We start from the raw sequence: 10908 nt of genomic DNA on the forward strand, positions 1-10908 counted from the left end.
GATGTGAGTGTATGCTAAGGCTGAAGCGAGTGATGATCCCAATTTCAAACTAGTTTTTAACGAGTGTAGGATAGCAAGTCTAGTCAGCTTGCATTAGATGGTATAGAAAATGAGAACATACTTGTCTTCAGATTTCCTGAAGATGCAAGAACTATCACACTATGGAAGGAGAGGCAAGAAGTCCTTCTGGATGGTAATGCAGTCTCTGATTCTAAGAAACCAGAAGAAATGTAAACAGGTTATAGCTGGATTGAGATCTAACAAACCGGACTTCCCTGGTGGTCCAGTGGTTGGGAGTCTCCCTGCCAATGCAAGGGACATGGGTTCGATCTCTGGTCCAGGGAGATTCCACATGCCATGGGGCAAGTAAACCAATGAGCCACAACTACTGAGCCCATATGCCACAACTACTGAAGCTCAAATGCCCTAGAGCCCGTGCTCTACAACAAGAGTTATTGTTGTTCAGTTACTCAGTCATGTCTGACTCTTTGCGACCCCATGGACTGCAGCATACCAGGCTTCCCTGTCCCTCACCGTATCCCAGAGTTTGCTTAAACTCAGATTCATTGAGTCGGTGATGCCACCCAACCACCTCATCCTCTGTTGTCCCCTTCTCCTGCCTTCAATCCTTCCCAGTACCAGGGTCTTTTCCAATGAGTCAGCTCTTCGCATCAGGTGGCCAAACCATTGGAGCTTCAGTTTCAGCATCTGTCCTTCCAATGAATATTCAGGGTTGATTTCATTTAGGATTGACTGGTTTGGTCTCCTTGCTGTCCAAGGGACTCTCAAAAGTCTCCTCCAGCACCACAGTTCAAAGGCATCAATTCTTCAGTGCTCAGCCTTTTTTACTGTCTGGCTCTCACATCCATACATGACCACTGGAAAAACCATAGCTTTGACTATATGGACCTTTGTAGGCAAAGTCATGTCTCTGCTTTTTAATACACTGTCTAGGTTTGTCATTGCTTTTCTTCCACGGAGCAAGTGTCTTTTAATTTCATGGCTGCAGTCACCATCAACAGTGATTTTGGAGCCCAAGAAAATAAAGTCTGTCACTGTTTCCATTGTTTCCCCAAGCATTTGCCATGAAGTAATAGGGCCAAATGCCATGATCTTTGTTTTTTGAAAGTTGAGTTTTAAGCCAGCTTTTTCACTCTCCTCTTTCACCTTCATCAAGAGGCTCTTTAATTTCTCTTTGGTTTCTGCCATAAGGGTGGTGTCATCTGCATACCCGAGATTACTGATACTTCTCCTGACAATCTTGATTCCAGCTTGTGCTTCATCCAGCCTGGTATTTCGCATGATGTACTCTGCATATAAGTTAAATAAGCAGGGTGTTCAATACACAGCTTTGATGTAGTCCTTTTCCAGTTTGGAACCAGTCCGTTGTTCCATGTCCAGTTCTAACTGTTGCTTCTTGACCTGCATACAGGTTTTGCAGGAGGCAGGTAAGGTGGTCTGGTGTTCCCATCTCTTTAAGAATTTTCCACAGTTTGTTGTGACCTACACAGTGAAAGGCTTTAGTGTCATCAAGGAAGCAGAAGTAGATGATTTTCTGAAATTCTCTTTTTCTATGATCCAATGGAGGTTGGCAATTTAACAACAAGGAGTCAGTACAATGAAAAGTCCAAGCACCTCAACTAGAGAGTAGCCCCCACTCGCTGCAACTAGAGAAAGCCCACACACAGTAATGAAGATCCAGTATAGCCCAAATAAATAAATAAATAAGACCTAACCAACCAATGCATTTCCCTCAAGAGAGAAGAGTTGGTAAATACCCAATTCCCAATAATTTACGTGACAATGTATGAAACCTTTGTGTCACTCCTTAGGATGAGGCATGGAGAGCGAATGGGTGCTTCAGACACAAAACTAAAATGAGAAACAATATAAAACTGTATTAGACAGTGAGTACAATTATGTAATAACTATCCATAGCATAAGAAGACTGGATGGGAATACATCCAAATAAAGGCTGTAGTCTCTCTTAGAATGTAGTTATAGATATTTTTCTTGTTTTCAGATCTTCTATAAGCAGTTTTATTAAAAATGGGGAGGGAGGTTCTAGAGGGAGGAACCATGTATATACCTATTTCTGGTTCATGTTCATGTATGGCAGAAACCAATAAACATTATAAAGCAATTATCATTCAATTAAAAATAGATAATTTTTTAAAAATAACATTAAAAATGAATTAACTCTTTCACATCCTACAATATTCTAAATAAAAGGACACTTAAGAATAGGGCAAACAGGGGTCTCTTTAGCTGTAGGGGCCTGAAGCAGGGAGGTTGAATAAGTAAGCAATGAGCATTTCGTTGGTTTCCTGATTCTTTCCTGGCTAAGTACAGGAAGAGAGAAGAAAAACCCATCTAAAGGAAGCCATATGCCAAAAGCATAGGAAACTGAGATTCCCATATCCCCCAAGGAGAGAGCTTGATACCTCAATGAGAGAAGTGAAGATTGATTCGTTAATTGTGCTATTTGTGTGTGTGTGTGTGTGTGTGTGTGTGTGTGTGTGTGTGTTCTTTCAAGGTCAGAGGTAAGTCTGGACCATCTGGGATGAGTCTCTTCTTTGCATAACCTGGTTTGATTCCAAAGCACACAATAGTATTACCACATCCACACAGCTTATGAACTGGAAGTCTGCGAATCCTCTTCAAATATGCCAGTGTCAACTGGGGGTTTCTGAAAGGGCCCATTTAAACCTGACCATCACTATAATACATTACTGAGACAGCAGTGTGCAAAAAAAGCATCAAAGGAAAACAAAAGAATGTTGTCCTTTTATTGTAATCCATTGGAAGAGAGGTGACGAATGCTTTGAAACAAAGCATTTAACAGGAGAACACTGAATACTGTGTCACTAGGAGGAAATAGTCTTGTTTATCTACAAGATAAGGGCCATGTGTTGCCAGGTGCATTGCTAACTCTTTCCAGAAACTTGGTGTCTGGGTTGGAAATGACCTGAGTATCTCTTCCCCCAGAGGCTTTGGTTTTCTAATTATTAGTGGAATGTGGTATAAAGGCCAAAGACGTGATCTTTTATTAGGTTACAAGTTCATTGCCAGCCTGAGGTGTTGTATTTTTTATCCACTTTCTTTAGAATAACTGCCTTAGATGTCTCCTTCATGTTGATTCCTAATGCTTTTTTTTTCTCCAAATCTCCTGAAACCTAGATAAACTCAACACATACCCACATCCTCTAAGTACAACTGTCAGGGGCTCTTTTGCATGCTTAAGAGACTGAAGGGATGGGGTTTAGACTGACAGGGCAGGCTGGGCACTCACTGAGCCCATGAGAACCTCTCATCAGCACACACACACCAGCCACGAGGCAGGGCCGGATCCCTACGAAGTTGCCAGAATTCAGCCACTAACTATAGTTGCTGTCAGATGGGCTGCTAGGAAGGGCTACTGCCATGTGAGCCTCCTCCTCCTTGACTATCTTTTCACCCTTGCAGTTTGATAGTCAGCAGTTCTTTTCTGTTGGTTGGTTTTGTATGTTTTAGGGGATGGGGAGCATGATGAGAAAAGGTATTCATTTCTATACTGTTGTGGCTACTAAAAGACAAAGTTGAGGGTAACTGCCAAAGGCTACTCCTTTCTCTTCTTTTTGTTCACTTGATCTGTTTGGACCAATGCACAAGGGAAAAAGGCAGACAGAATGGCTCTGAAAAGTTGCACTGTGTTTTAAAGCTGATAAAAGGATGTGTTTCAGCTTAGGAGAAAAATATATTATAAAGTGCCTGAGTAATTAAACAAATGGTATTTGCAAACATCTGCCATCCAGTACTGTTGCCTGTGTTCAAACAAAGCCTCCCAGTGTCTTTGGCAAACCAGGGTGAGATAAGCTGGGTGCCATTTGCTAAATGAACTCTTCCAGATTACAGTTCTATGGCCTGAGGGAATTCATTCAAACCCACATGGGAAAATTAATTGCCAAAGAGGTAGATATTCCCTAAAACAAAACAAAACAAAACAAAACCCTAGAAACAAACAAACAAAAAAAAACCTGGAACCTGGAGTGAAGTTGGCAGTAAGTCAATGAGTATTTTATTAACCTTTGCCAAACCATGTTTATTATTTACATCTGAATCACAGAATCCTAAAGTTATAAAAGGGAAAAATGAGACTTCTGGTTGATAATGGCTTCTAACAGGACTACTGCTTCCCTTGCAATTTCTCCAGTCCATACCTATAAAGATAAACCCAAACAGAAACTTTCAATAGCATCAAAGACGACCAGTCCAATGCACAATATGGGGGAAATGGCTAAAAATGCAGACGCATTCTGAACTTTGGCTCTCCTATTTAATAGTTGAGTAACTTTTTCTCACCTGCAGAGTAGAGATGATGGGGACATTTTCATAGGCTGGTTATGAGGATTGGAGAAGATATGCCTGTAAAGCTTTCACCACTATGCATGACATCAAGTAAATACTTAGTAAATGTTAGCATGAGTAGCATAGCTTCATGGTTATTCATGTTGTCATTATAAAACAGGATTTCCTCTGTAGTCCTGAAATTGTAGCAAATGGAGAAAGTAATGGCAAAGAATGTTCTAGATTTACTGACAGGTGCTCATTTTAGTTTATCTCCTATTCCTAGTCCCAGTCCTATCTGCAACTAATATAAAGGAGAAACTGGCAGAGAAGTGTGTCCTCTGGGTGAATATTTGGAAAAAGAGACTATAATAACCTCCCCTTCCCCATGGGGGAAGACACCTGGTGTTTCTTCTCTAAGAGGTTGAGGGAGGGAGATCCTAAGAAAAATTCTAACTATGTTTTGGGGTTTCCAACACCTCCATTTTTCATTGACTAAATGACTATCCTTCCCCTGAAGGTTGGTGAGGCAACAGGTCTGCTGAGTATCCAATGTGTCCCTTGGTCTTGGAGAAAAGACAAGAAAGAGATGGTAGAGTTGAGGGAAGAAGTGACTGAGCGACTGCTTAGGTTTCCACTGCATTCATGGCAAGGCTAAAACAATGTTCCATGGTTGCATGGACACCACTTTGAGATGGCTGGCCTTTTTTCATTTCACCTATGTGTCAACAAGGAGCCCCATCTACCATGTAAAAGCAAGTCAGTCACAGAGGCTGCTGGAATCAAAAGGTGGGAGAGAAATCCAATCCCTCAAGTCAAGGGCTCTACAGAGTTCAGGATCCTTTGTCTCCCAGCTCCTCCAAGGAGACCATCAGAGAGCCAGAGCCAGCAAGGGGAAACTGGCCACACATAGAAGTGTCAACGATCCACTGGATGCAGTCAGAGAAGCCGAGACAATGAAGAATGAAAGGACCTGCCTCTTGTCCTCTGTCCTGTCCTTCTTTCCCACTTAAATCCCTTGAGAGGAGACAGCTCTGAAGGGCCATCTTTAGCCCAATTTGCAGTAGGAATGGGGATAGAAAGAGCTTTGAATTCAATGTAAGACTGACACTTAAAACTGATTATGAGTGAGGCTTATTAATCTATTCTAATAATCAAAAGTGACTGAAAACACTGCAGAATCTGAGCAAAATACCAACAAGGGAACCATCACCTGGTGGTGGAAGTGGCAGTTAACAGAGCATAAATATTTAGAAAAAATTTCGTATTTTTGATTCATTTTGTGAGATTTCTTAATAAAGTATATGTTATTATTATTACTAGTTATAAGGCTGATGGGGCAAGATTTAAAAAGAGAACTGTATATAGAGGTTTCAATTCACAACCAATGCTGGCTTTAAATCATGAAACAGAAACTGTCTGAGAAAAGGCATAAAAAGATGCCAATCATTCTACCATGAGCCCACTGACCCAGATGATCAAGCCGACACAAACCAGAAAACGGGGCTACGACCCCTCTCTCTCCACTAGGAGTGCTCTGTGAAAACATTTTTTTCCTGCAGCAGTCTTCATCAGCATCGTCCTGTAACCAAGCAAGTAACACACACACACAAAATACCTTGCTCAGAAATTTAAGGACAAACCATGGTGTTGTCTGAAGTCTACAGCCCACATCACAAGCACTGGTACATGGAGACAGCCTCAACAGTGTACCCTGATCCCTATACTTCATTCCTTTCCTTGGCTCAGAATACCAGAGAATCACACAGGAAAAGAAGCAGCATCTGTTGAGAGCAGAGGTTCATTAGGTCAAAGTTTCCCGGGAACAAAGGGTTGGAAGGGAAACAATATACACTGACTTGTCTTTTAGCTGAAGAGGCATCAACTCAGTGAAGCCTGTGACCAGGTGAAACAGAGATATACCTAGGGAATGCATTCGAGAGTCCAAAGCATTCCTAAAACTGAAGATTTCTAATGTTTTTTAAAACCACTTTATTTATACGCTACATGTGTAAAATAAATAGCTGGTGGGAAGCTGCCGTGTAGCACAGGGAGCTCAGCTTGGTGCTCTGTGATGACCTAAAAGGTTGGGATGTGGGGTGGTGGTGGGAGCGAGGCTCAGCAGGGAGGGGATGTATGTATACACACAGCTGATTCACGCTGCCGGACAGCAGAACAAGCACAACACTGTAAAGCACTTTTACTTCGATTTAAAAAAATAAAAATAAATAAAATCCCCACTTTATGGAGGTAAGTTAAAAAGTTGTACATAGTTAATATATACAACTCGATGAGTTTGACGATAAGTTTACGCCTATGAAACCATCACCACCATCAAGGCCATAAACAAGAAAGAAATCTCAGTCACAATATGGATGGACCTGGAGAGTATTAAGCTAGGTGAAATAAGCCAGGTACAGAAAGACGACGATCATATGTTCTCTCTTACACGTGGAATCTAAGACAGTCAAATTCATAAAAGCATAGTAGAATAGTGGTTGTCAGGAATGGTGGGGATAAGAAAATGGAGAGGTGGTATCCAAATAGTACAAAGGTTTAGACATGCAAGATAAATATGTTCTGGAGATGAACTATACAGCTTAGTGTCTGTAACTAAAAACACTGCATTGTATACTTAAAATTTTCTAAGAGGATAGATCTTATGTTAACTGCTTTCACCACACACATGAAAAATAATAAAGCAAGTTGGGGGAAACTCTGGGAACTGAGGGGTATGTTTAATGTCTTGATGTTGAAGATTTTAAATGTCTTTAATGTTAAAAAAAGTAATGTAACCTCCTATAACAATGAAAAAAGTGAACAAAAATGTGTTAATCGACCATTCTGAGACATTGGTTGATAGGCAATATCATTAACAGATTCTGATCCTTAAAGAAGGGAAAACAAATGAGGTAAATCCTGAAATCCCTTGGATTTCTGTTAACAGACACTCTGTAGGTTGCTAAATAAGGAAGAGAATCCTCACAGAGCATGGTACTCTCACTGAAGTCAGGGAGGCAGAGGAGACTGGAATTTGCAGGGCAGAGTATCATAAGGGAAGGTACCGTACAGAACAAGAACTCCAGAAGTTTTTCACGAGGATGTCTGAGACTCCTGCTGAACACTATGCCACCTTTGTGTAGGATGAGACTCCACAAGGTTGACCAAAAAGTGCTGGGGAAATTATAAGCTGAACCACTTTCCAAGCTCACAGTGGATTGGAAATGTTCACGCTTAACACACATGCGGTAGTACTAGGAGCAGTCTAGCCTTCTTTAAACAAAATTTTCAAAGGATCAGGTTGATCAACAAGTAATTGCCTGTCATATCAAAGTCCAACACTCTAAAGGAAAGATAGTAATCTCCAGTGCTCAAAAATATAAAAAAGTCCAGCATCCAACCAAGAATCACTAGACACAGAAAGAAGTTAGGACATATAAGTCATAACGGGAAGAAAGGTCAGTCAGTCAAAACAGATGCAAAATGACAGAAATGGAGGAATTAACTGACAATGGGCCTAAAACATGATTGTAACAGTTGTGTTTAAGTATTTAAAGGAAAATATGTACATAATAAAAAGGGAAATGTATGACACAAATAACTAAATATAACTTCTATGAATGAAAAACATAATATCTAAAATGAAAAATTCACTGTATGGGATTAATAGTAGATTAGACACTGCAGAAGACAGGGTGCTGAACTTGAAATATCAAAAAAGACACTATTCAAACAGAAGGACAGAGGCAGACTGAAAAAGTCTTAGTAACCTATGAAACAACACAAAGTGTTACAGTGTATGTTTAAAAGTGATGGGGCAGATAAAATCTTTGAAGATATAATGGCCAAAGTTTTCAAATTTGATAAAAATAATAAACCCATAGATTTAGGGTATTTAATAAACTTAAGCAGCATAAACACAAAACAATTAAACTACAATTTAATTAATTTAATTTAATTACACTGTAATTAAACTGCTGCAAACTACAGATAACGGGTAAAAAAATTACAACACAATTCTCACCAAAAAATAGGCATGCCAGAAAACAATGGAATGGAAGAGGCTGAATGTGTGTCTTGTGAGGTGAGGTGGGGGGCATAGAAGTCCTATACTTAGAATTCTGTATTCAATAAAAACATCCTTCAAAAATTAAAGTGAAATAAAACTTAACCAGACAAACAAAAGTTCAGGAAATTCATTACCAGTAGGCCTGAATCATAATAAATATGAAAGGAAATTCTCAAGTAGAAGGAAAAATATTTACTTACACCAAGATCTATAAATGAAAAAAAGAAAAGCACCAGAAATGGTAACGAGATGGGCAAATCTTTAAAATATTTTTCCTACTTGAAAATTTTTTAAAAGACTATTGACTAGTAAAAGAAAGGTAATAACAACATAGTGAGGTTTATAACACATGTATCAGTAAAATATATGCCAACGAGATCCAAAAGGGGAAAAAAGGGAAATGGAAGCAAAACAATATATGATTTTTATATTATACATGAAATAGAATAATATTTAAAAGTAGACCAATAAATTAAAAAGGCATATTATAATTTTGAAAGAAACCATTAAAATTAAAAGAGGTACAGTCAGTAAACCAATAGTGGGGATAAAATGAAATATTAAGAAAACACTAAATTAATCCAAAAAGGTAAGAAAACAGAACAAAGGATAGGACAAACAGTAAATAAATAGCAAGATGACAGATTTAAACACAACTATAAAAGTATAAAAGGGATTCCTGGGTAGCTCAGATGATAAAGAATCTGCCTACAATGTGGGAGGCCTGGGTTTGACCCCTAGGTCGGGAAGATCCCCTGGAGAAGGGCATGGTAACCAACTCCAGTATTCTTGCCTGGATAATTGCATAGACAGCACAGCTTGGTGGGCTACAGTCCATGAGGTCTCAAAGAGGTGGACATGACTGCGTGATTCACTCACTTTCGCTCATAAAAGTAATTACATTAAGTGTAAATGACCTAAATGAGTAGCTCTGAAACTGTGGTCTACTGGCCCCTCAACAGAAATCAGCATAGAACATCAAACTGTACTGGCAACCACTGTACTGTTCATTATCGTTAAATGCACAGAGCAAAGACTCAGTCTCACTTAAGAAAATGCTTCATGTAGCAGTACAAATTATTGACATTATTAAATCATGACCCTTAAGTACCTCTTTTATAAAATACTCCCTCCTCTTTGTCTTTCGTAATACTTCATGGCATAAAATCTATTTTGTCTGATATCATTAGAGCTATTTTATCTTTCTTATGATTACTGTCTGCATGGTATATCTTGTGTAATCCTTTTATTTTTAATCTATTTATGTCTTTGAACATAAATTTTGTCTCTTGTAGACAGCAAATAGTTGGATCTTGCTTTTTTTTATCCAGTCTGACCATCTGTGCCTTTTGATAGTTCTTATTCAATTTATTATAAAATAGTAATTGATACAGTTATAAACAGATATGTTTATAATTAGGAAGTTATAGCAATTACAAGTCCATTCTCATCTAACAGCAAAACCTTAAAATAAAACGATGCAAAAACTAAAAGAATTGAAAGGAGAAACACACAGTTCAACAATATATTTGATCATTTCAATAGTCTACTCTCAATAACTGACAAAATAACTAAGCAAAAAGCCATCAGGGATAGAGACTTGAACAAACATATTAATCAACATTCCAAAACTGACACTTGTAGACCACTGCATCCAAAACCAGCAGAATATACCTGCTTTTCAAACATACTTGGAACATTCTTCAAGAGGTATGATATGCTAGGCCATAAAATAAATCTCAAAAAATTTTGTAAACGTTGAAAAAAAGTGTACTTTTCAACCATAATGAAATTAAATTAGAACTCAATAGTTGAAATAAATTTGGGAAATTCCTAAATTCTTCAAATTAAACAACACACTTCTAAATAATCTATGGTCAAAAAATATGTCATGAGGGAAATTACAGTGTTTAAAATTGAGTGAAAAACTACAGCGTGTCAAAATTATGGGATACAGCTAAAGCAATACTAAGAGGGCAATTCATAGCTTTGAAAAATCTATGTTAAAAAAGAATAATGGTTTCAAATCAGCAATTTAAGCTTTCACCTTAAGAAATTAGAAAAAGAAAAACAAACTAAACTCAAGGTAAGCAGAAGAAAAGAGAGTGGAAATAAGAAATAATAGTACAAATCAATGAAATAGAAAAAACAGAGAAAATTACTGAAAAAATATCTTTTACAAAAAATCACAAAATTGACAAAAAAGAAAAATAGGTTTTAAAAATTAAGAATAAAAGATGGGACATTGCTGTTTAAATGTCCATCAACAGAAGAATGGATAAAGAAGATGTGGTACATATATACAACTGAATATTACTCAACCATATAAAATAATGAAATAGTGCCATTTGCAGCACAAGGATGGACCTAGAGCTTATCATATAAGTGAAATGAGTCAGAAAGAGAAAGGCAAATATCATGTGACATAACTTATATGTGGAATCTAAAAAAAAATGATAGAAGTGAACTCATTTACAAAACAGAAATAGACTCACAAATATAGAAAACAAACA

The sequence above is a fragment of the Cervus canadensis genome, chromosome 14, assembly GCF_019320065.1.
Source record: "Cervus canadensis isolate Bull #8, Minnesota chromosome 14, ASM1932006v1, whole genome shotgun sequence".
NCBI classification, from domain to species: domain Eukaryota; kingdom Metazoa; phylum Chordata; class Mammalia; order Artiodactyla; family Cervidae; genus Cervus; species Cervus canadensis.